The sequence below is a fragment of the Pezoporus flaviventris genome, unplaced genomic scaffold, assembly GCF_033815535.1.
Source record: "Pezoporus flaviventris isolate CSIRO_AGI_PZ_B2104156 unplaced genomic scaffold, CSIRO_AGI_Pfla_v1 ptg000031l, whole genome shotgun sequence".
Taxonomy (NCBI): domain Eukaryota; kingdom Metazoa; phylum Chordata; class Aves; order Psittaciformes; family Psittacidae; genus Pezoporus; species Pezoporus flaviventris.
In genome coordinates, this window is record NW_026892579.1 from 55,362,924 (window position 1) to 55,387,710 (window position 24,787).

The 24,787-nt window shown below is 53.6% G+C and overlaps 1 protein-coding gene across 1 annotated transcript in view; it reads right to left on the reverse strand.

The window, feature by feature from the left end:
- ESCO2 (establishment of sister chromatid cohesion N-acetyltransferase 2) overlaps nucleotides 1-24,787 on the reverse strand; it is a 255,473-nt gene that overhangs the window by 82,824 nt on the left and 147,862 nt on the right. The window lies entirely within an intron of this gene.

Consider the following 24,787-nt stretch of genomic DNA (forward strand, 5'->3'; position numbering starts at 1 on the left):
ACACAGAGGCGCACACATACACATGTTCACATTTATGCACACACACACCCCTCCATGCGCATGGACATGCACACTCATGCACGCACAGACGCCTATGTGCACCCCTTCACCTATACTTGCACACACATACGTGCACACATACTCAGATGCATATGCACATGGAGGTGCATATCTACACATGTTCACACTCATGCACACTCCCGTGTGAAACCCTTCAGCCACTCTTGCACGCACACTGACACGCATATGCACATATACACACACTCCCATGTGCATACGCACTCCCTTGCCTGTACTTGTACACTCACACACATCTAGGTGCACATATACACACAGTCATATGTATGCATATACAAACACACGTATAATACACATGCACATGTCCCTCCATACATACTCCTGCGCTCCCATGTTGCACAACAGCCTCACAGACTCTTCATCTGCACAGATGCTCATGCGTGTTCATGTGGATCCTTACATGCTTTGTGCAGGGGATGGAGGCTGAACTACCCAACGCAGTAGCATTGGGGCTGTCCCTGTGGCCAGGAGTATCTCTGGCACCCTGGGGTGCCCCAGCACTGATGTTAGCTTTGTGTCTCCATCCTCTGCTCCATCCCTTGCATCCACCATGCAAAACACAGGAGATCTCCAGGAGAAATACTGTAAATACGACAGTCCTGGGTGGAAGCAGGATCAGATCCTGGAAAAGGGAGTGATCCCGGCCTGCCCGTGTGGCCCCAGGACACATTTCACCAGCTGCTGACACCTGAAACGAGGGACAATTGTTCTTTGCACATGTGCTGGCACCTCAAGTGGGCTGCCGGCATGCTGGGACATGTGTCACTGCAACAGGATGCCCGGGTCCCTCCAGTCCCCCACACCACTGCAGGGACCCCAGGGTCCTGCCCCCCCGCTCTGCCCACATGCAGGAGGCTGGGACACAAATCCTGCCCCAATGGTGACAGTACCGAGGGGGCTGGCGGGGATGGGAATTACTGCGTGGCACAGCTCTGACGCAGGGCACGGGGAGGGAGGACGCTCCATGGTCACACTAACTCTCAGTGGCAGCTTCCCAGGGGACCTTCCCCCGTGCCAGGAGGCGACAGTTGCCCTCCTGGGCTCCCAGCCCTGTTCTTCTCCCCCTTGGGGAGCATTTCTGTTTGGTTTCCAAGTTGTGGAAGTGAGAAAGGGCAGGGGGGCAGAAGAGCAGGGCGCGGAGCCAGCCTGGTCAGGGCATGCTTGCCTACAGGGCAAAAGCATGCTGAGCTCAGCCAGAAGATGACTTGTGTCTGTTTTGCACCCAGTGAAAGCAAAAAAGAGGGAAAAGCAGCAATTTCCCAGGAGGTGAAGAGTGAAAAGAGCTGAAATCCTGATCACACAGGAGGCAAGGATGTGATTTGTTTGCCCCCAGCAGCACGCTCCCCAGATCTGTGGTTCCTCCATACATCCATGCACTTACTCAGCAGGTTGTGCCAAAGGCAGGGTGGTTCCTCATCCAGAAAAACAGCAAAATTACTTTGGATAAAGTTGGCTTGCAGGTTGAGGAAGATTTCTGCAGCGTGGTGGGGATGTGCTGGCACCGCTGTCACTCTGGGCATGGTGAAAGCCTCTCCCAGGCTCCGGGTGTCTGCTGCACCCCACTGCCAGCCTATGGGAGAGTTAAGATGGTGCCAAGAGAACCACATCATCCTCCGATTGCTCTTTGCATCAGGAAATCGGAGCTGGAGCGATAATTTACAGGGGTTTTGTGTCTGCTCACCAGTGCTGTGGCTCAGGGGTGCTGCGGCTTCAGCAGTGCTGCAGCTTATGGGGAGCTGCAGCTTATGGGGTGCTGTGGCTTGCAGGGTGCTGTAGCTAGTGGGGTGCTGTGGCTCACAGGGTGCTGTGTCTGGCAGGGTGCTGCTGCTTCCCCATACAAGCTGTTCTCTTCGCCAGCCGGAGCTGCAAGGCGTGAGCAAACAGAATGCAACACAAGCTGTTGGTGGCAGCTGCTGCATCGCCCACCACCAGAGCCCCTGGAGCCAGGAAAAAGGCAGAGGAGACCTCTCCTTCTGGGGAACATCCACCTCTTTACTCCCTAAAACGCTCCCCACTCCCTGCTGAGCCCCTCAGACAAGCCCCAGGAGCATCCCTGGTCATGGCTCTGAGCTGCTGGCAGCTTCTTTCTGCTCTGGGACCTCCCTTAGAGGTAGCAGTGCTGAGCTCGGGGGCCTTATTAAGCCCCAGACGGTGGACCTCAGCTCACTGGCCTCTTGCAAAAGACGCTGTGGCTCTCTGTCACCCAGGCTGCTCTGGGGCTCACCCAGGAGGCACAGGCAGGGCAAACTGCATCCCACCCCAGTGTCTGCTGGTGGGCAGAGGGGTTCAAGCCTGCTGCCAAGTGCAGGCAGGGAGCTGAAGCACCTTTCTGCTGCCAGACGTGAGATGAGAGATCTTGGGTGGGTGAGGACTGGCTCTCGAAAGGGGCTGAACTCTCTGCTTCGAGGGAAAATGGAAAAGGAGAGCAACCCCTGAGCAGGGAAAGGTGCTGTTTGCTTCCCCAGGTCAGTGGGTGCTACTCCCCCCCCCACCCCGGCCACTCCAGATACCACTGAGAGGAAGAGGATGGTATTAAAAGGGGCATGAGGAAGGGAAACAGAAATGGACTCTGCCTGACTCTCTGCCTGGAGTGAGGACAAGCGGTGTGTGAGCAGGTATCTTCATTTCTGGCATCAGAAGATGAGGGTTAATGTGGTGGGTCTTTGGGTTACCCTGGCAGCCGCTCCTCCATTCATCCTCCCTGCTTCTCCATCCCAGCACCCTGCTCCTCCAACCCCGCTACTCCACCTCAGTGTCCTGCCCCTCATACTCTGCATTCATGCTGATCCATCCTTGCATCCTGTTTCTCCATCCCAGCTCCCTGCACCTCTATCCCAGCATGTCTTCTACTCTATCCATGCTCTTCCATCCCAGCATCCTGCTCCTGCATCCCACCACCCAGCTCCTCCAACCTTGCTTTTCCCTTCAATCTCCCTGTTCCTTCATCCCAACAACCAGCTCCTCCAGCTCTGCCACCCCATCCCAGTGTTCTACCACTCCAACTGTGCATCCATGCTGCTGTATCCTTGCAACCTGCTCCTCCATCCCGGCATGTCTGCTAGTCCATCCCTGTTCGTCCATCCCTTCACCCTGCTCCTCCATCCCTGCCTCTCCCTTCCCTCCCCAGCCCCACTGCCTGGTTGTGACTCATGCCCTCTGCAGCGCAGAGACTCTCAAGCTCTGGCCACTTCTGCCTCTTGAAAGCCACAAATGCATCCGGGCTCGAGCAAGCCCATTTACTCCCTCCCTGCTGCCATTGCAGCTGCCAAAAATAAAATGAAAGAGAAAAAAAAAGAAACTAAAAAGACCTCCTAAAAAGCAAATTGTGCTGTGTCTCTTCCGGCTGCGCTGCCGAGTCACTCCCAAAGGACTCTTTATTTTGTCTTCGCAGGATCCTAATGCATTTCTGCCCTGACAGCCAGACACTGAGTCCTGCGGGAAGAGGTGGGCTGCCAACACTCCTGCAGACTGCATTGTCCTGGTCCAGCCACCCCTGCCACCACCCTTGGGCAGGGCATTTGCTATACACCACTGATGTGAGGGATGGTTTTGGGAGCTGGGAGGGGTTCCCTGATCTCATGTCTCAGGAGGAAAGCAGAGCAACACCTCTGGACCAGCTCCCATCCCAGGAGACGGGCAATGGGGCTGGGACAGGTGATCAGCAAGTGAGACTCAGGGAAAGAAGTTGGTTTTGAGGAATGGCCAGTGGAAAAGACATTGGGGTGGTGGCTGCTTGGCCTGGGTCTCCCAGGGCACCCCATTCCTGCAGGTCCCCCTTGTTCTCCCACAGCAGCTCAGAGAAGGGACCATGGGCTCTGGCAGCCCTTGCACCCCTGGGTCTCCTTTGTGCGACTGGCGCTGATGGGACAGTTCATACTGGGCAACCTGGGTGCCTCCCTGCCTCTCCTGCAGCTGGAGGTCCAGAGAACCTCCCATGAGCTGCCTCCCTCTGTGAACCACAGGCTGGGCAGACTGAGAGAGCATGGCCTTTGGGATGGGATGGGATGGGATGGAATGGGGTGAGATGTGTTGGGAAGTGTTGGGATGGGATGGCTTGTGATGGGAAGGGTTTTCCAGGCAGAGCAATAACCAAAGGTCCTCTGAAACCCCAGGCCAGAGGGGGCTGGTTCTTTGTACATCTCCCATCAGCAGTTCTGACGTGAACTCAGGAAATGACAGCACAACTGGAGTGGTGGATCCGGGCCCTTGCGACAAACTGATCCTGCTCTCTGAGTGCTGAGATTGATAGATCCTGCAGTCTGCCCTGGTCCACCCCTCCTGCATGCCCATGCCTAACACAGACCTTGGGTCTGCCTTTCTTGGCTTTCCTTTGCTTGCTTTCTTGGGTGCTGTGACGACTGACATAAGCATGGAACATCCTGCAGAGGACGTTGGATTCAGACTCCTACACGTCACCCAGTGCACGCTGCTTTATTCCCAAAGAGAGGTACAGGCTGTACAGCCTCACTCCATTGTTTGCAGAGCTTCTGCTGGATCTTTGCCCATTCCTGCTGCTGAGCTTCACAGGAAGGTCCCAGGAGCTGTGGCAGCACCATACTCCACGTTGTATGACCATGTGTGTTTGCTGAAAAAGAATACACAGAGCTTAGATATCTTTATAGGGCCACTGAGCTGGAAGGTTTCCGTGATACATCTCATTTCATACAGAAAGGAGTAGGACAGCAGGAACTAGATGCTAAGTCCTCTTGGTGCTTCCTAACCTGGTTTGGGCTGGGGCTTCTCCCGTACCGGTGGTGCTGAGCTCTCCCTTTGCATCTGGCAGGGCCTTGGAGAGCAGGAGCCAAGACAGGACTTGGCTCTGGGGCTCAGAGCTCTGGGATACTGCCCCCCCTGCATGCTCAGCATTACCTGCCCTGGTCACTATTGACCCAAACCATCACAGGTCTGGTGGGTGCTACAGGAAGGGCTCCTGCAGGCAGGACACCCAAAGTAAGGACCTGAAATGGGTCTTCTCCTCCCACCACATCTCTGTGCTGCTGGGTTTGGTGGGGCAGCACCAGCTCCAGGAAGAGAACTTTTCCTCCACCAGCTCATTATTTTGGCAGATGTTTTCCAGAGAAAGTCCCTCTGGGACATCCCCAGGTATGGAAAAGGGGTTTGATAGACCCCAGGAGGCTGCTTCAGGGATCATTGTGAACCTGCCCATGGCAGGGGGGTTGGAACTGGATGATCCTTAAGGTTCCCTCCAGCCCAAACCATTCTGTGATTGTATGATTGGGTGCTACAGGCACTGGTGGGTGCACGGTGTGTCCCGAGTGTTCTCCAGGGCAGCATTAGGCTGGAAAGCAGCCATGCAAATCTCTGCCTGCATCCCAGCTGAGCATCATGGTGGATTTGGTGGGGTGCCCTGCGCCGCGGGGCAGCAGCACGTGCCGGCAGCACACATCCATCCCAGCCTCACTGGCATTGCTGCTCCCTAATGCATCATCAGCCTCTCCAGCCAGCTCGATTTAGCTCCGGTAAATGGTTTGGTTTCCTGATCTGATTTTTCCTGACGTGAAGCCGTTCCTGCCCTGAGAGCTGCTTTCCCTGCCGCGGCGGCTGCATGGATGCGATCCCTGAGGACCTGACACTTGTCTGCAGAGGTGAGGGGGGAGCGAGCCACCTTCACCCCAGCAAATCCATAAAAGCAGCCAATGTGCTGTGCAGGATACGAGGAACCCCTCCCCAAAACGCCCTCCCCACACCCCCCAAACACACCCAGCCCGCCAAGAGCCGCGTGATCCCTTAAAAACCCAACAAAAACACCAAAATGGTTGTTCGTGCCATCTGGAGCAAAAGAAAATGGAATTTTAATTAAAAACTCATGAGCTAGATGCTATAAATACATCGTCTTGCTGTAAGTTATTCACCCATCAGGAACACAGAGGTCTGATCCCGGGCTCAGCAAGAGGAGCAGGCTTGGGGTTTTGTCTCATTTCTAGGGATGTATTTTGCTTTTCCCATTCAGCCCAGCTTTGCCCCGGGCCCTGGCAAGCAGCAGCGCCCCAGCACTGAGCCCACGGTGGTTTTGGGGAGCACAGAGCTCTCTGCCTGGAGGGCTGGAGGCCGGCAGAGATTGCCAGCCCTTGGGCTGTGGCCAGCGGATCTCGGCACCCACGGAGGGAAGCATCAGTCTGGGTAATTTGGGGCCTGGATTTCTTCTTTCCAAGTCCTGGGAATAACACACAGATCAAAACAAATCAAGCAGCAAGGTTTTGGTAACAGACCCCAAAGTAGCAGGCATGATGCTCCCCCAGATCAACCATCCTCATCTGCTGAGAGGAGCCTGGGACTGGTGGCTGCAGCTTCCTCAGCTGACATCAGAACCTGTTAACCCTGAAGCCTAATGATGGACACAGAGAAGTAAAAGAAAAGAAAAAGCTTCCGGAGAGCAGTGCTGGGTGGGGTCAAGAACCCATCTGGACCAGGGTTTTGTCTCTGTTCATGCAGAGCAGGGACAGCTCCAGATTAGGACAGGAGCAGAACAGCCCTCTACCTGTCTGGACACTTCCAGCATCAGGAGTTTGTGGATGCCCCAAAGCACACACCTAAATATCCATCACACTGTGGTGGAAATCTTGGGGAAGTGGGTTCATCCCAGATGTTCTTCAGACCCAGGGCTTTGCTTAGGTCCTTCCCAGGGTCTCATGGTTCCCAGAGATGTGGCAGGAGCCAGGGAGACAAGTCAAATGCTTGCAGCTCCTTGCCATGCAAACAGTCTGTGCCTTGGGATCTTTGGTAAGCTAGAGACTGTCATCAGGGAAGGGTTGACCTCGTCTAGCAGGGGTGAAACCTCAGGGGGCAGAGGGATGGGAACAAGCAGCAGGTCTATCAGAAGGGATGTCAAATCCTCCATGGTCACATGCAGCAAATCTCCCCAAAGAGAGCCCTGGGTCCCTGCTAGGAATTCCTTTGCAGGATGCTGCCAGTCCCCATCACTGCCCACTCCTGGATAGGTCCTGTGCCAAAGCACATGGGATTTGAGCCCTCCTCAGGCTGTTTCCCAGGGAAGAGAGAGCAGAGCTGGCCTGGATGCAATGCAGAGCTCTGCTTGCAGGATGTTATAGGGCAAATCCACCCCATAGACCCCAGCAATGCTGATCTGGCTTCTGCATCAACGCACTTGTGGGAAGAGGGTCTTGTCAAGGCTGCATGATCCCACCCTGGGCTGAGGTGACCACACTGGGGAGGAACACAAAGATGTAATAAACTTCTTTTAATAGTTTGACAGCCAGAACCTTTTCCCTGGCACAAGCTTGCATGCTTCAGCATTCTTTTATGAGCCCTGCTGATAAATCATGGAGCTGCTCTGCTGACCCCAACCCTCTGGGCATTGTGGACCTTCCCAGCCCAGGTCCTTCAGGAGCAAGGAGACTCCGACAGATGCTGTGCTCTGGATCAAACTACGCTGGGAAAAGCAGACCCTACTTGCAGCTACTTAGATCTTCCCTTCTCCAGGAGGTTATTGCCCTTTTGGAAAGCTCCCAAAGCCACGTCCATCAGAAGGAGCTCAGTGACTCAGCACATCCTCTGCACAGTGTTTAGAGCGGGGTGAGATGAACCTCCCTCTGAGTTGCTGATATCTCGCTCTAGATGATGGAGGGAGACAAGTTGCTGGACTTCAAATAGATATAAAGTATTTAGCTGGCTAGAGAAATGACAAGACTGTCGTTACTTAAGTAGAACAAGCAAACCTAAGTTATTCAGCTTAAAACAGGGGGAGGGAGGATTTGTCAGAGCTGATCTGGAGCGTTTTCACGTCCCGTGCTCTGGCAGGGCCGGCGAGCAGAGGAATTCACTTTCGTGAGTGCTTTTTTAAGAGCACGCACTCTGACGGGCCGAGACACAAGATCAAACCGACAGAAAACTGGAAGCCACCAGAAAACTTTCCCAAACGCATGCTGTGATTCATTTGAAGCACATACTTTTGCTGTCACAAAACGACGGAACCAAGAATGCTAATAAACCCAAAGCAATGTAAATATAGAGCGATGCAGTCAAAACAACAAAACCCCAGCATTTGTTCTAATTTTAAGTGACAAAGGCAACAACCCTGCGCTCAGAAACCTGCCGAGGAAGAGCCTTGCAAGCGGCTGATAACCCTGGCGTAGGGGTGGCTTGTTTTCGCCTTTGCGTCATAGTTGAAGCTTCCCAGGTCAAACCACCGTGCGGTTTTGGGGACCAAAACACCATGTCTGGATTCTTCAGTGTGAAAGCCCAAGCCTGGTTCATCGCTGTGCCATGTGCACAACCAGAAAAGGACACAGGAGAATTGACTGGCACAGATTGGGTACCTCTTGCAGACCAGTGTCCCTCAGGGGTGCTTCTTGTTTCGCACCGCTGGGACTTGGGAGAAGCTGGTGCTCATCATGAGGCTGCCCATGCCTATGCACACACCATGTGTCTGCACTGTGGTCCCTGTGCATGCAGCCAACATGGGCACAGGGTCCAGACTCCCCCCATGCAGCTCACCTCAGCATAGCCAGAATGGCATCAATTCGGCTCATGAAATTTCTGCTCTGGTGAGAACCCCCCCTGCAGTCCTGCATCCAGCTCTGGGGCCCCAACATAAGAAGGATGTGGAGCTGTTGGAGTGAGTCCAGAGGAGGCCACAACGATGTTTCGAGGGCTGGAGCACCTCTGCTATGGAGACAGGCTGAGAGAGCTGAGAAAAGGCTCCAGGGAGACCTTAGAGCAGCTTCCAGTGCCTAAAGGGGCTGACAAGAAAGCTGGAGAGGGGCTTTTGACAAGGGCCTGTAGGGACAGGACAAGGGGGAATGGCTTTAACCTGACAGAGGGGAGAGTGAGATGAGATCTGGGGTACCCTGTGCTTGGTGGGATGGAACTGGTCACTTCCAAGGGTGGGTGAGCTGGAGGCATTGCTGTGGTTTGGCTGTGGTTATACTCTGCTGCTGGAACTCAGCTCCAACGGTTTGCCACCCTTTGTGCCTGCTTGGGTTGGGGGTAGTCGCTGTGCCCCTTTGCCCTGTGCTTGCAACGTCACCCCAGAGCTGCACATACATCCAGAGCAGCATCCGGGACCTCTAAGAGCAGCAGTACCTCAAAATAGGTGAGATTCAGCAACCTTGGGGTATTTGGGGTCTGCCCTCATGCATGCAAGCCCTTCTCCTTCCCCACTGCCTCCCCATGCCAGGAAGATTTCTCCAGGACCGTGCCAGGCTTACGTAAAGCACAGCAAGCTGCAATAACAACAGGCTGGCTGCGGTCGAGCAGAGCTGCGAGCTGCTGCCAACCTCCCTTCCTCTGCCAAGCGCACAGTGCACAGGCTTTCAGCACCTGCTGGGAGCCCGGCTCCGCCAAGGAATGATCTCTGAGCTTTGGGAAAGGGCTGGGTTATGGATGAGAAGGATATAAGCAGTGAATGGCATATGGGATCCCTCCTGCATCCCCGGCTGGCATTTGCTGACCACTGCTGGCTGGAAAGATGTAAGGAGCCCTCTGTTGTTACTCTGAGACCTTACAAACTCTTACCACCTATGAGCCAAGTGAGATCTCCTCTAGCTCTTCCCTGGCCACAGCGTGAGAAGAACAGCATCCTGGTCACTCTACTGCTCCTTTATAAGAGAGCAATGAGGGTACAGGCTAGAAAAGAATCAAAGGGGGTTGCAACATGGGGCAGTGCAATAGCAATGGGGTGATTCTGGTTACTTTTTACATCCAAGCCCACACTGGTTATCTCTGGGGAAGCAGAGATCCCACCAGCAAAATCTCTTTGACCTTCTAGGAGACACAAGGGAGAGCAGTTATAAGAGCAAAGCCCACCCTGCTCCACCATCACCAGGGGAGTGCAGAAGAGCAGCCTGCATCCTCTTCCCCTAAAATCCAGCAGTGAAGTGCATCATGCTGCTTGCAGAGCTGAGGGGTTTGATCCCATCAAATTGTTTTGTTTGTTGGTACAACAGCCTGAGATTTCAGCTCGTTTCCCAGAGTTTTCTCAGCCAAGCCCCTCACCCTGGCAGGTTGTGTCAGGTCCTGGATGACTTTTGTAAGGGGCCTTCTGGAGGAAAGCACATTGAATGGGTGCTGACAGGGCTGGGATGGGTCCTGCTGGTGGAGAGGTGAAACCTTCTGCTCATGGGAACACCTGAGTGGTGGATGTACTGCAGGGAAGAGGGATATCCTGGGAGGAAAGGGAGTGCAATGGTCCCCGGAGAGCCCTTGTGAAGGAGGAAAGCCCAGGGAGTGGTTTCAAAGGGCAGAAGTCCTCTTCTCCCTCCCCACATCTGCCCAAGGAACTCCCCTGGGGAGGCAGCAGACCCAGGGGATGAGCTGAAATCACCCATTCCCCAGAGCTGGATCTCAGACCCTGCCCTGGGATCATTGCTTAGGGAGCCTTTTGGGCTTTCCTAAAAGGACTCTTTCGTGAGAGCAGAGTACGCCCAGGCTGCCAGAGGGTGTAGGATCTCTTGTTCTCTGGAGCCACACATGGTGAGGGCAACTGCTGGGAGCAGGAACTTGGGGGGGAAGCAGGGGAGAAACCAGTGTCACAGGAGGTATCCTCTGGACATCAGCATCTCCAGCCCTGGAGCCAGTAAGCATCACCTCTTCTAGGCTCAGCCAGTCCTTAGCCATGGTTTGGCCTTTGCGACCACTGTCTCCCCACAGCTGTTAGAGAGGATGAAAAGATGGAGCTGCTCTAACGAAATCCCAGTTTTCTTCCTTCCAGATGAGGGCTGTCCCACTGCTGTCTCTGTCTGCACCAGACAGGCCACCCACAGCCTTGCATCCAGCTTTGGAGGCTGTGTCCCAGGACCATAGTTACAGATCCAACCCCTTCCTGTAATCCAGATGGCTCCTCCATGGGATGCTGTGACCCAGATCACGTCCCTTCTCCCACCCTGGCTACGTGAGAGGCTCTGCTGGGAACGCAGCAGGCCCTGACCACCGTGGCTCATGCCATCCGGTGCTGGCATCAGACTACACCGGGTATTTAACTGTGCACAGTATGAAGGGCAAAGCCCCGATTCATCTCTCTACCAACCCGCCCGAAACTAGGCATTGGTCCATGCAGTTGGCAGTGTTTCATCCTCACTTAGGCAGCCAAGGCTTGCACTAAAAAACCCTGGGAAAGAGAGAGAGAAGGCGAGGGTTGCTGGGCTGGGAAGAGAATTACTCCACACCTCTTGCACAAGGTGGGTAAGTCCAGCCAAAAACCAGACACAGGCTCCTGTGGCACCTGGGGCACTTGTGCCATTTGTATTCTGAGCAGTAAAAGGGCAAGAAGCATTGCAAGTGAGTCATGGGCATCCAGGGAAACATGGAATCGAAATCTATTATCGACTTGTCCTGCTGTGGCCTGAAGCCGGGAGCCAGAGTCTGCCAAGAGGATATGTAACTATTGGGTTTTTTTTACTTTTAAAAAAGGGGGAAAAAATGAAGAAGTGAGGGATTATTCAGGGATGTGGCAGGAGTCACAGAGTACAACTGGAGGTTGTTTTCCAGGAAGCCAGAGGAGCAAAGCACAGAGTTAAAATGCAAACTCCGATGCCAGGCAAAAATGGGATGAGAGACGCGCTCATCTCTGTGGCTTTGCTCTGGGTCTGTGGGCTGTGTAGCTCTGAGCAAGGCCAAGATGAGCTGGAGGTGCATGGGCTTAGCAGAGCCTACCTGGAGATGTCTCAGGAGGACCAATCTATGATTCTATGACCTGTTTCTCAAAGAGTTGGTCTGCTTTTTCTGCTGTCTGGCTTTGAGCACCTGAAGATGAAGGCACTTGTAGTTTCCCAAAACATTGTGCCTGCATCTGAACTGGGAGCTGGACAGCTCAAGAGAGTGTTTTCAGACCAAAAGTAGGTATTTAATGACCCCAGGTTGTGACCCAGATGTCCGTGAGTAGGTGCCTAGTGCCATTTGTGGTGCTCTCAGGTCCCATCTGCCAGCCTGGAAAGCCGTGGATCTCCTATGGATCTTTTACCATATGGGCTGGCCCATGGGGATGTCTTGGGCACCCTTCCGGGTCCTTTGAGTACCTCAAGTGGATCTGGCCACCTACATTTGGATGACTGACTTGAGTCCATAACATCAGGAGAGGTTGTTCATGCTTTCTTTCTGCTCAAAGGGCATTTTCAAAGAGCAGTTGACCTTAGTTCATCAAGGCACAAGTTTATCTTGTTGAACTTAGGAATTCCTGGACTTGCAACTGGTGGGGGGACAGAAACTTCAGTGGGGATGCTGGGTGTGGAGGTTACCATGCTGAGGAGTTGCCAAGCTCAAGGCACGGCCAGCAGGATTGGTCTTTCCCAGGAAATACATTGATGAGGAGCACCAGGCAGTGGGATGGGTGCATTGAGTCTGTCCACGTGGGACATCCGTGAACAAACCCAACCCAGTGGTGGCATTGAGGAGAGTGGAGTGAGCGGCTGCTCAGGGGGACAGTCCCTTGTATGAGGGCTGTGTCTGCAAAGTCAGTCTGTAGCTGGGTGCTGGTGTGACTGGTTAGTGGACCTGCAAACCATGCTGAGAAGATCAGGGCAGGTCCTCAGGAGGTAGCACAGCCCACTGTAACACCACTGGTGGTAACCAGAGCATGGAAGATGGTGGTAGCCCAAGCTATGGCTGCAGGAGGGTGACCCAAGCAACTGCTCAAGCCCAGAGGTAATGCCACAAGCCCTTGAGCAAGGAAGGGGCAGACAGAGGGCAGGGAACAAGGCTCAGTCCATGCTCAGCTGAACTTCCATTGGCTTGTGAGCTGCTGTCAGGTCTCAACACATCAGCAGCCCACAGGGCTTGGGATCTGCTTCCAAGGGGTCTGTGTGGTCTGTGGGTGCAAAACTGGGATCTCCTGTCCCTATGCAAAACCTTCTGCTTGTCCTGTGCACAACCTGGCACATCTTTGTTAATCTGCCCTAGAAAATCTCCCTTCACTGACCTTGGATGGTCCAGACCAGCTCTTCTTTCTAGAATGATTTTCCTTGTCTTTCACCTCCCTTACTGCATTTCGAGCCTTTTCTGCTGGCCACCAGGACACTGGATAGTCCCTTCCTATTTGCAGACATATCTTTTACGTTTGGAAACCAGGCTCATGTCACCTTGGCACTGTGTCTTCACCACATTAAAGCAATTCCCATTCCTCCTGACTGCTGTGGCGGGTCATGCTTTTTGGACCCCTGCAAAGGCACTGGTGAAATGGTGTGGGATCTGAGAGCATCTGCACTGGCCCTGGCAGTGAGTGCAGGGGAATAAAAGACATGGAGACGACCAAGCTCTCAGGTGTTGCACTGAGAGTTGTTTGAAGCAAGAACAGAAAAGCATCGGGGAGCGGTGAGAGGCATGAAAGCCATAAGCGCCTGATATGACAGCAGAGGAATGAAATCAGAGAAAATCCAATTTCTACCGGAGAGCAAAAATAAACTCTGACAAGCGAGGGGAGGCAGAGAACAGCGTGTTCCCGAAAGCACCACTTCCCTGGGCAACGCGCACAACCCAACCCGACAGGCACGCACACTGCAGCTCGGGGGTCACGGTGTCAATGGGGACCCTGAGTGGTCCCCTGCAGAGCCAGTGCAGGCAGCTCTGCCCTTCGCAGGGCTGCCATGCCAGCCCAGCTCCTCACCCGGCGCTGTGCACTGTGCCCATGGTTACAAACCCCTCTGAGACCAGCAGAGAGGAGCCCAGAGGGGATGGGGATGGGCTGCGCCAGCTCTAACAAGCCCTGATGGGCTCAGACTTCATCCCAGCCTCATGATGGTGGTGAGGACCTAAGTAGGGACCAGGCAGCATTTTGCACATCAGCCAAAATCGGGGTGCAGCTGCAGGGGTGGAGCAGGATGCTGTTTGGCTGGGGGGTGTGTGTGTGTGTGTGTGCATCCTGGCTGCCTGGCTTCCATCCCTTCCAGACAGTCCTTGGGGGTCCCCCCTTTGCAAAGCTGGTGCAGACAGACATAAGGACAGAAGGCCAGGTTGGATGGGGCTTGAAGCAACCTGCTCTAGTGGAAGGTGTCCCTGCCTGTGGCAGGGGTTGGAACTGGATGAGTTTTAAGGTCCCTTCCAATTCAAATCATTCTGTGATTCTATGACTCCACAGGGCTCAGGAGCCAGCAGCAGTGCAGGCAGGGCTGTGTCGGCACAAAGCATATGGTGGCCAGACCCTGGCTCAGGAATAACAGGATTATAGCACTGGCAGCACGATGCTTTCCCAAGCAGTGTGTGGGAGATGAGGGGACCATTCTCCCGCCCGCCCTCCCTGGGTATTTCATTACCGGCTTTACTAATCCACATTTTCTTAGCACGCCCGCAACGCTTATGCTGTAATTTTGTGTTTTCCTCTCTAATTACACAAGTAATCACATAAAGGCTGCTCCCAGCACATAGTAAACATCCTGTCCATGAGCAGGATGCTCATGGGTTTCTCGCTGCTGGTGAGGCAGCCTGGCAGTGCTGTGATCATTCATGGACCTACTGTGAGAGATGCCAGTTACTCTTGGGAGGGTTTAGGTGTCTGGGGACCAGGGAACCAGCTTTATTGCAAAGAAGCTATTTCCCCTCAGAGTCTGGAGGTTTCCTCTCCCTTTTTGTTCATCCTCGTGGATAAAATAACCTGCTCTTGCAGGCAATGATCACATGGATCCACGTGAGCACCTGCGCTAGGTCCTGGGCAGGGTTAGAGGTCTGGGGCAGGCTTGTGGCTGCAGAAGGGGAAGGGACCAAGCAACAACAACATCTGTGAGAGGGACCTTAAAGCTCACCCAGTTCCAACGCCCTCCCACAGGCAGGGACACCTTCCACTTGACCAGGTTGTTCCAAGCCCCGTCCAACCTGGCCTTGAACACTGCCAGGGATGGGGCAGCCACAGCTTCTCTGGGCACCCTATGCCAGGGCCTCACCACCCTCACAGGGAAGAACTTCTGCCTCAGACCTCTTCTCAATCTCCCCTTATGTTGCAGGCAGCTCCCTTTGCTGTGCATCCAGCAGATGAGAGCTAGCAGGGATTAGAATACAGACTCCTCCAGAACCACTTTCAGGGCTCATGCAGCACATTTGACGGATGGAAACCACATCTGGCCAGCTTTGGATGATCAGGACCAGGCGATGCTTTGGCTGGCAGAAGAGCACCCTTACCAGGATGATGCCGACCATTGACTTTGCCAGGCGGATGCTGATTGAAGTCCCAAGCCCCTCCACCTCCCTCCTCTGATACAAGCTGGTAATGCTGGTGATGCACCAACGGACTTAAAACTCCAGCTCAATTGCCCTCCTTTTCATTCCTTATTGTTCCAATGAAAAGGATCTGAGGCATAAACTCCAAATAGCTATTTTAAGGGGAACAGCCTAATGCACAAAAAAGCCCACGTTTCTGCCAAAATGGCATCGCTGCGCGGCGGCGTGCTTGGCTTCCCCTGAAACCGAGCCCCATGACCAATTTAGGTGAAACTATTTGCCGACAGAGGCAGATACCGCAGGGTTTTCCCAGACCCATCTTCTTGGATAGCCACCATCCCAGGACACAGCAGCTCTGGCCTCGTGCTCCGTGGGGCAGGGAGGAGAGGTCTGTGGCCAGGCTGGTGGTTCTGCACCCCATCACATCACTCTTGCTGCATCCCACCTGGATGGATGGGGTAGATGGCAGGTCTGTATGAGTTGAGCTGGTGCTTTTTGTGTTGAAGGGACTGGTTTCTGGCATGCAGAGGCATGGCACTGGCCCCTCTGATGCCCCTGCACCATGCAGATGAAGACTGGGTAGACCCAGGGGTCTGCTGTCATGGACTCATAGAATCATAGAATAGTTAGGGTTGGAAAGGACCTTAGTTCCAACCCCCTGCCATGGGCAGGGACACCTCACACTAAACCATGTCGCTCAAGGCTCTGTCCAGCCCATCTGCCACCTTGAGAGCAAAATAGCTGATGGGAGCCATCAAATATTAATGCTTTCTATTTACAAGGCCCTCAGAGCTGGGTTGTGGTCAGTAGAGGGGAAGGCTGATGCTCTTAATCTCTTCCAGAGTTGTGCAGATGATCGATGGCAGTGCCGGGAACAGAAATGGGGACCGCTCTGGTGCCCTTGTCACTGTCCCTTTGTCTGTGAGCCAGGGATGACATCCACCCTTGCTCTTGCAGATGGCTGGCCACTTTGCTGGTGAAACTGGTGATCATCTACACCTTCTTCAGCATGTCCCAGCTTGCTATCATGATTTCCAGGCACCTGGGGACAGCAAAGCCAGCAGCTCCAAGCTTCACAGACCAGCTACCCTCTGTGTTAGCAGTCGGTCCCCATGGATGGTTTACCACCAGGGATGAAGGACATGGGGAACAGCAGCATCAAGGGCATGTGCTCAGCAGGAGGTGCTGCAGAATATCAGTATGGGACATTTGTCACAGTCAGAAGGGGTCGGCAGTGCTGTGACATGAAGACCATGGGCAGGCTTGGCCATTTTCAGGGGATGAGGAGTGTGTGACTGGAGTTAAAGTTTCATTTGGCTTGCACTGGGCTCTTTAATCTTTTCCAAGCACCTGCTCAGGGCTGCTGCTAGAGACAGGATCCTGATTTCTTGTCTTTGGAGTCTCTGCAGAAGAGTCATACAGTGAAAGCTTACATTGGCTCTCAGTCCCAAGGAGCTCTCAGGACTCTGCATGAGTGTCCCTGGGCTGGGTGATAACAAGCCCAGCATCTTTGCTGGGATTACACAGAAAACAGAAGGTTCTTCTGAAGCAGGGCCCTCTCCTAAATATTTTCCAGTGTCCCCTGTCACCATCATGACAGTCCCCAATGTCCCGTTCAGCCCCATGGCACACAGTGCATGCTCGAATGCATCCAGCTCCAAGCCCCGCCATCCCTGGGAGGGACTAGCGTGGTGCAGGCACCCTGGGCAATGCCACCACAAGTCTGCAGAGGAAAGCTGCTAAAAATACCCTCCACGCCTCAGAGTGGTGACAGCTAAAGCCTCCTCCCCCTGATTTACAGCATCTCCAGCTGCAGTGTTGGCTCCCTGGGGCATCGCGGCCACAATGGTCTCTGCGGGATCATGGAGATTGACTTTCAGGGTGACTTTCCCAACAAGAGCAGGACAGCCTGGGCAGCCTCATAGGGCTCTCTGCCCCAAGGAGCTTGGTGAGAAGCCTGTGTGATGTGGCTTCTCCTCTGGGATGTGAGCAGACATCCCACCATCAGACACAGCTCCCTTACAAGCCATCAGAGAATCCTGGAGGGAAAACAGGATAGGAAGCTGGTGACAGGAACATGGCAAGCCAGAGCCTGGGCAGGAGCTGTCTTGGAGCCAGATGTACTCAGGGAACACTGGTTTGGACTTGGGAGGAGGCAGAGGTTCCCCACAGCCTTGCATCCCTGTGTGTGCACAGCTGGCTTGGAAACAGCACCCAGAGCCTGAGATTTGGCCTCCTGTAGCCCAGAGCAGCTTGACTGCAGTTTGCAGCAGTGTGAGCTGAGATTTGACACGAGGATGCTGGAAGTCCTGTCCTGGGGCCAGGAACCAGTGTGACATAGTGGCCCTGTGGGCAATGCCAAACGTTGGGAAGATCCTGGCCAGTCCTCCCAGCGCAGGCTGCCAGCACTGGGACATTGGGGGCATTTGCAGTGGAAGCTCTGACCTGCTAGGGACACCTACTCCCTTGGGTAGGAGCTCTGCACTACTCAGCCCCCCAGCCCTTCCCAGACCTACCTGCAGAGGAGAGGGAGGCCAGGATACCTCCACATGTAGAACAAAGACAGATCCCTCCATCCAAGGTGGTTCATTCTATCTGGCAGCTTTTAGGGCCCTGTGTTTTGGGGCAGGCATTATCAACAAGGGCATCATGGGAGTACAAAGGAGCCCTGAGACCCAGCTCTTTCCCTGCCTAACCCCCCCAATACCAAAAATCCAAGGGAGGGAGACTTGGGTTCCTCCTCCTGTTCTTCCCCTTTACCCAAAAAGGTGAGAAGCAGCCACAGGATTCAAATCCACATCTTTAATCCCACCAGCGACATGTTCTATGCCCTCTGCAAAGACCCCAGAGCCTGAGAAGTTGGGGCTTGTGTAGGGCAGTGGCAGCCCCTGGCAGCCCCCTCTGTTACTGTCCTGGAACAGAGCCCTTTTGACATCGGGGAAATAGGGGAGCAGTGCAGCAGAGCATCCCTCACTGCTTGGTGTGCGGGAGGTAGGAGGATGCAGCATGGTGCTTCTCCCTTCCCAAATCCCCCAGCAGCTTCCTGGTGGGAGACCAGGGCCCTCTACTACTGCTGGTCATCTCGAGCAGGGAAAGGGGGAAAGGCCCAGCTCATCCTCACTCACAGACATGGTAAATTCAACCTGGAATTACCCCATTTGAGTAAGTGGCTTGCCCTGCAGGGAGTGGGCAGACTGGAAGATCCCCAGACCCGCAGACATTTGTCAGAGGGCTTTGCCGTGTGGGAGGCGATGCTGTCATCCCAGCCCGCGCCATCCCGAGTGACTCCATTCACAAATCACCAGTGATGCAAAACAGAGGGGAAAAAAAGGAAAAGCATCTGAAATGAAGGAAACGCCAGAATCATGGTTGCCCGGACAACGAGTTTGGGCCCCCTTGTCCTCACGCCTGATGACTCAATCCTTAATAACGCAGTTGAGGATCAGTGTTGCCTGCAGGAGCCCCAGCTCACCCGAGGAGCGGGAGCAATCACTGACAGTGCGTGAGTAGGCACAGCTCATGTCTTGTCTCCTCCGGGCCCAATGATGACGATGTCTCCCCATTTAAGGGGAGGCTTTTGCATGATAACCAAAGGATTGTCATGCCGGGAATGGGGTCAGCCAGCTCCTGGGACACCAGAGACACAGGATGGGAGACTCTGACTTCCACAAGGATGCCCAGAGAAGGGCACCCAGTGCTGGAACCGGGAAGCAGCGGCATTTGCGAGGCTGCATCATTCATTCTTGGAGAAGTTTGGTCTTTTGCTGTGGTTTTCAGCACTGTTGAAGACGTCACCATCAAGATCTGCTTGTGACTTTTATTTAAAATCCAAACATGTCATGCTTTCTGGGTTGTTTTCTTTCTGTCTTTTACGCTTGCCATCTGCCAGCATCCATTCTCCCCGAACCCTGCTTCCAGCAGGGGCTTGGAAGGAGGAATAAAAATGCTGGGCAGGAAATAAATAATTCATTGGGCACAGCTACTGAATGCAGCATCCAAAGCCCATGGCGTGGCAGGTATTAAACAATTCCGCTGCAGCACTGAGGCCAAAAAACACTGCTGGCCCCGGCTTCGCCCTCATGCTGACATGTGCCAGGGCTGGGAGCACGATGTACCTGGTGCCTCTGCTGATGCATCACAGTGTGCCCAGCCTTTTTGTCTTGAAGATCAGGATTCCCAGCATGGAAAAGAAAAGGGAGACTTGGGCTTTAAATAAAAGAAGCTGGTAGGGTTGGGCGAGCAACGGATAGGAGCTTTCAGTGGGATGGGAGGGAAGCAGAGCTGGTGGCACGGAGGAATCAGACCTCCAGGGACTGTGATGGTGAGGCCAAGGTGTCCTCAGCTGAACCGCTCTGCTGGAGCCATGGCTGAGTCCCCATCTCCCCATTGTGGTCCCAGGGATGGTGTTGGAGGCTCAGCTGGGGCTGGAGGGGAGGAGGTGATGCCTCCCCCTGTCCCTGCAAGGCAGGGTGGGTTCAGAGGGGCTTGCAACCCTGCCAGAGCATCCCGCTGTGACCTCCGGCAGCAGGGCAGAGCTAAGCAGGAACTGGCAGCTCTGAAGACAGGGAGAGCACCACAGCCCTGCTTGTCCCTGCTGAGATCATTGCTCTGGTTCTCCTTCCCCTTTTCAGCAAGAAGCTTGCTATAAAGAGGACGGTCCCAGAAATGATGCTCTTGCAGAAGGGATGGTACCCCTTCTACCCAGCGTCGCAGGGCAGGGACAGCCAGGAAGGGCAGCAAGGGCTGGAGACAGGCACTGCTGGGGAAGGTACCTGCTCTGAGAGGTAAAAAGGGTCACTGCTGTCTCCCACCCTCACTGGAGACAGCACATAAGAGCTCACAGAGCAGTCAGCTCATTGCCAGCCCTCAGAAGTGGATTGTGGCTCACCCAGCAGAGGACCATACCAGGGACTGTGCTTGTGATGCTTGTGATGCTTGCCCAGCTCCAGCCTCCTGCATGGACAAATCTGGGCTTCATCCTGCCACCCTCACACACTCCTCTGCCTCCTCTGTGTCTGCCCTGCGACCAGGTCAGGGCTGGCCAAGGACAAAAGCTGCATCCCTGCTGCATCCCTGTGCTGGAGCAGGGGCTCGGGGTGAGACCAAGAGGTTTTCCCCACAGCAGAAGGGGCTGGGGTCAGACAGGAGCAAAGCCCATGGTGGTGAGGTACTGCCTGAATTTCAGAGCTACATGGAATTAGACTGCAGTTTGGTGCTGGATATAGAGCCTGGGGACCTGAATCCTCATCTGAAAGAGGGTGAAATGCAGGGATGGGGCAGCTGGTACATCCCAGGGCAGCACTCATCTTGCCCTGTGGCTGAGCACCAAACCTCACTCCATGGTGAGCCCTGTGAGGCTGGAACAGTGATGCCAGGCATCCCAGCTCCCAGCAGGGATGGATACAATGGCCAAAATCCAGCTGAGAATGGACAAACCCTGCTCTAGAGTGAGCTGACTCTTGCCTCCACTATCAAATATAGGAGCAGGGGGAACCAGGGTGAGGACAGGGATGTTGCCGACCTAGAGCAGCTACATGGCTATGAAAACCTGTTTTTTTTCCTCAGTCCTTATGAGATTTTCCCCTGGACAGCCCCAAAAGGAAGGAGCGGAGCGCAGAGCTGTGCTCAAAGCTTTTGGTTTTATCACCTACACAATCCTGCATCGGACCCTGTACACAGGGGCTTATCCAGCTGCTGCCGCTTGTCTCACTGGCTGCGGGGGACAAAGAGGGTCACAGCCATCGAAACAGGACACTGATGGTCTGTGAGCGTCCCTGGCCAGGGATGAGCTGGCAGGGCCCCTGCCTGGGAACAAGAATCCCTACAGGCAGCCCTGGCATGGATGCGCTCCCCCGTGGACATGGGTGCTCCCAATGTGCTGCCCTGGGTGTCGCAACAGGGGCCAGAGTTTGTCTTTGTTTAGGGATAGAAAATGGGTTTGAGCTGTGTTTTGGTCAAGGATGAACCAGCTTCCCCAGCATGCAAACCTGGATCTCCATGAGGGCTTCCAGGGCTGATTCAGGGCTAAGAAACCCCCAGGACTTAGCTGGGTCCCCACAGAGGCACTCGAGTTCCTTAGCATTGAGCCCTCCAAGCTGAAGTGTTTATTTTCCCCATTATCTGGGTTATCTTGATCCTATTGTCCCACTAATGGCAACTTGGCATTGAAAAGCACCTGGGTTTCTGCACTGTGCAAGGAATCATAGAAACATAGAATCATAGAATCCTTAGGGTTGGAAAGGACATTAAGATCATCTAGTTCCAACCCCCCTGCTGTGGGCAGGGACACCTCACACTAAACCATATCACCCAAGGCCTCGTCCAACCTGGCCTTGAACACCGTCAGGGGTGGAGCATTCACAGCCTCCCTGGGCAGCCTATTCCAGTGCCTCACCACCCTTACAGTAAAGAACTTCTTCCTTATATCCAGTTTAAACTTCCCCTGTTTAAGTTTTAACGTGTTACCCCTTGTCCTATCACTACAGTCTCCACCATCCCTATAGGCCCCCTTCAGATACTGGAAGGCTGCTCTGAGGTCTCCACGCAGCCTTCTCTTCTCCAGGCTGAACAGCCCCAACTTTCTCAGCCTGTCTTCATACAGGAGGTGCTCCAGTCCCCTGATCATCCTCGTGGCCCTCCTCTGGACTTGTTCCAACAGTTCCATGTCCTTTTTATGTTGAGGACACCAGAACTGCACACAGTACTCCAGGTGAGGTCTCACAAGAGCAGAGTAGAAAATGATGCTTTTTTGGAAGAGAAAGGAAGACCAGGACAGGACAGGACAGGACAGGACAAGGCAGGGTAGGATAGGATAGGATAGGATAGGATAGGATAGGATAGGATAGGATAGGGTAGGATAGGGTAGAATAGGACAGGATAGGATAGGGTAGGATAGGGTAGAATAGGACAGGACAGGACAGGACAGGACAGGACAGGATAGGATAGGGTAGAATAGGACAGAACAGGATAGGATAGGACAAGACAGTGTAGGACAGGACAGTGTAGGACAGGACAGGATAGGACAGGTTAGGATAGGATAGGGTAGCATAGGATAGGGTAGGATAGGATAGGGTAGGATAGGACACGATAGGACAGGATAGGATAGGATAGAACAGGATAGGGTAGGACAGGACAGGATAGGATAGGACTGGACAGGATAGGATAGAACTGGAGAGGAGAGGAGAGGAGAGGAGAGGAGAGGAGAGGAGAGGAGAGGAGAGGAGAGGAGAGGAGAGGGTAGAATAGGACAGGACAGGATAGGATAGGACAGGACAGGTTAGGATAGGATAGGGTAGCATAGGATAGGGTAGGATAGGATAGGATAGGATAGGATAGGATAGGATAGGATAGGACAGGACAGGACAGGACAGGACAGGACAGGACAGGATAGGACAGGACAGGATAGGACAGGAGAGGATAGGATAGGACAGGACAGTACAGGATAGGACAGGATAGGACAGGACAGGACAGGATAGGATAGGATAGGATAGGACAGGACAGGATAGGATACGATAGTACAGGATAGGCTAGATAGGATAATATACTATTTTCCGTTGGAGGGGGCCTACAAGGATCATGTACTCCAGCTTGTGTCCCCTTCAAAAGTTAAAGCATGTTGTTAAAGGAATTGACCAAATGCATCTTAAACACTGACAGGCTTGGGGCATCAACCATCTCTCCAGGATGCACCTCTTCCTGCGGACCCTGCTGAGTGCGACCAGCACGTTCAATTTGCAGGTGAGGAGGAGAGTAGTAGAAAATCTGATCAGGCAGCACAGGGACACGGGAAGAAATTCATCCCAGTCTTCTGCTTTGAATGCTTTTGCTGCTTTTGCAGCTCATCTGCTGGCTCACCCCCTCCTTGAAGGACTGTTGCCAGCCCCATGTCTGTTCTGCCTGATAAGCGTTTGTCAGCTGATGGAGATGGGGTACCCAGGACTCTGTTTCTAGCTCTCAGGAGTACTTCAGACAAGATATTTTGATCTTTATTAATGCAAGGAAATGGCTGAAACTTTTGATCCTCATTCAAACAGCAACTTGCATGGCTCCACGGCTGCAAGTGAGCTTCAGAGCTGTGAACTGGCATCACCTCGGAGTTCCCTTCACTCCTTCTGCGACTCCTTCTCAGTGAGCCTGGATAGAAAATAATCTCTTTCCAAACAAGACTGTGGCAGCACTGGTATTTATCCTTGTAATGCTTAAATTTGTATGTCTGTGTCTGCTCACCGCCGGTCCCCCTGGCTGCGCGTTATCTTTCTGACCCTATTTAGTAGGATCGTGCTTCCTCATTTATCATCAAGAGCTGGTGCTGGCTTTGCTGGAGCCACGGGCTGTGTGAGCTGCTGAGCGGAGCACTAAGCTGTGTTTCTGCCTGTGCAAAGTGGTTCAGCTGCCCTCGAAGCCTGGGCAATGCCATCCCTCAGCCATGGAATCCAGCCTACTTCTAACAACCTTCTCCAGCCCAAGAGGTGGCCTTTTTCAGCCTGGAGAAGAGAAGGCTCCAGGGAAACCTTAGAGCAGATTCCAGTGCCTAAAGGGGCTGACAAGAAAGCTGGAGAGGGGCTTTTGACAAGGGCCTGTAGGGACAGGACAAGGGGGAATGGCTTTAACCTGACAGAGGGGAGATTGAGATGAGATCTTAGGCAGAAGTTCTTCCCTGTGAGGTTGGTGAGGCCCTGGCACAGGGTGCCCAGAGAAGCTGTGGCTGCCCCATCCCTGGCAGTGTTCAAAGCCAGGTTGGATGGGGCTTGGAGCAACTTGGTCTAGTGGAAGGTGTCCCTGCCTGTGGCAGGGGTTGGAACTGGATGAGCTTTAAGGTCCCTTCCAACCCAAACCATTCTGTAATTCAATGATTCTATGATTCATACTAGGTTTGAGGTAGCAGCTTTCTCGAGGGAATCTGAGATATTCATAAATGAATAAATAAATAAATAAATCAGAATAACACTCCTTGCCCCTCATCCTATCATCTTAGTGGTAACAGCTGGATTATAGGCAAATAACAAAAAGAAAATAACAGTCTTTCTTTGCCATCCTTGGTTGATTTCTGCTGTAGAAAAGTCTTGTCCCTGAAGCTCAAAGCAGGGTTTGGACCACCTTGAACATTCTCTCCTGCTGCCCAGAGCTGCCTGTGAAGCAGAGAATGTATGGAGAGGTGGCAAAGGAGTTTCATGGAGAAAGAATCCTCCACAGATCTCGACCCCAAAAAAGCCAGCCCAGGAGCTCACCCCATTCCTACTCAGAGAACATGGCAGAAGACAGGGAGATGGGATGCTGTGCTGCCTGTGTCTCACATGGAACAAATTTCCTGCATCCCTCTGTTGTTCCTTCCCACAACCTTCTCTCCTTCCTACAGACAGTTTTAAGAACAATATCCCATCTTCCCCTTCCGTCTAAGAGCTGTCAGATAAAGCCATGGAGACAAAGGAAGGTGTGAGAAGTGGCCACACACTTGTTCTTTCTGCCTCTGAGCATCCCTGACACGAGGATCAGAAAGGATGCAAGGGCTATGTTTTAAGCATCTGCTAGCAAGCCGAGGACCAGGAGCTTTGTTTGTGTGGCAGAGGCTTATTAGACCAGCCAGGTGTTT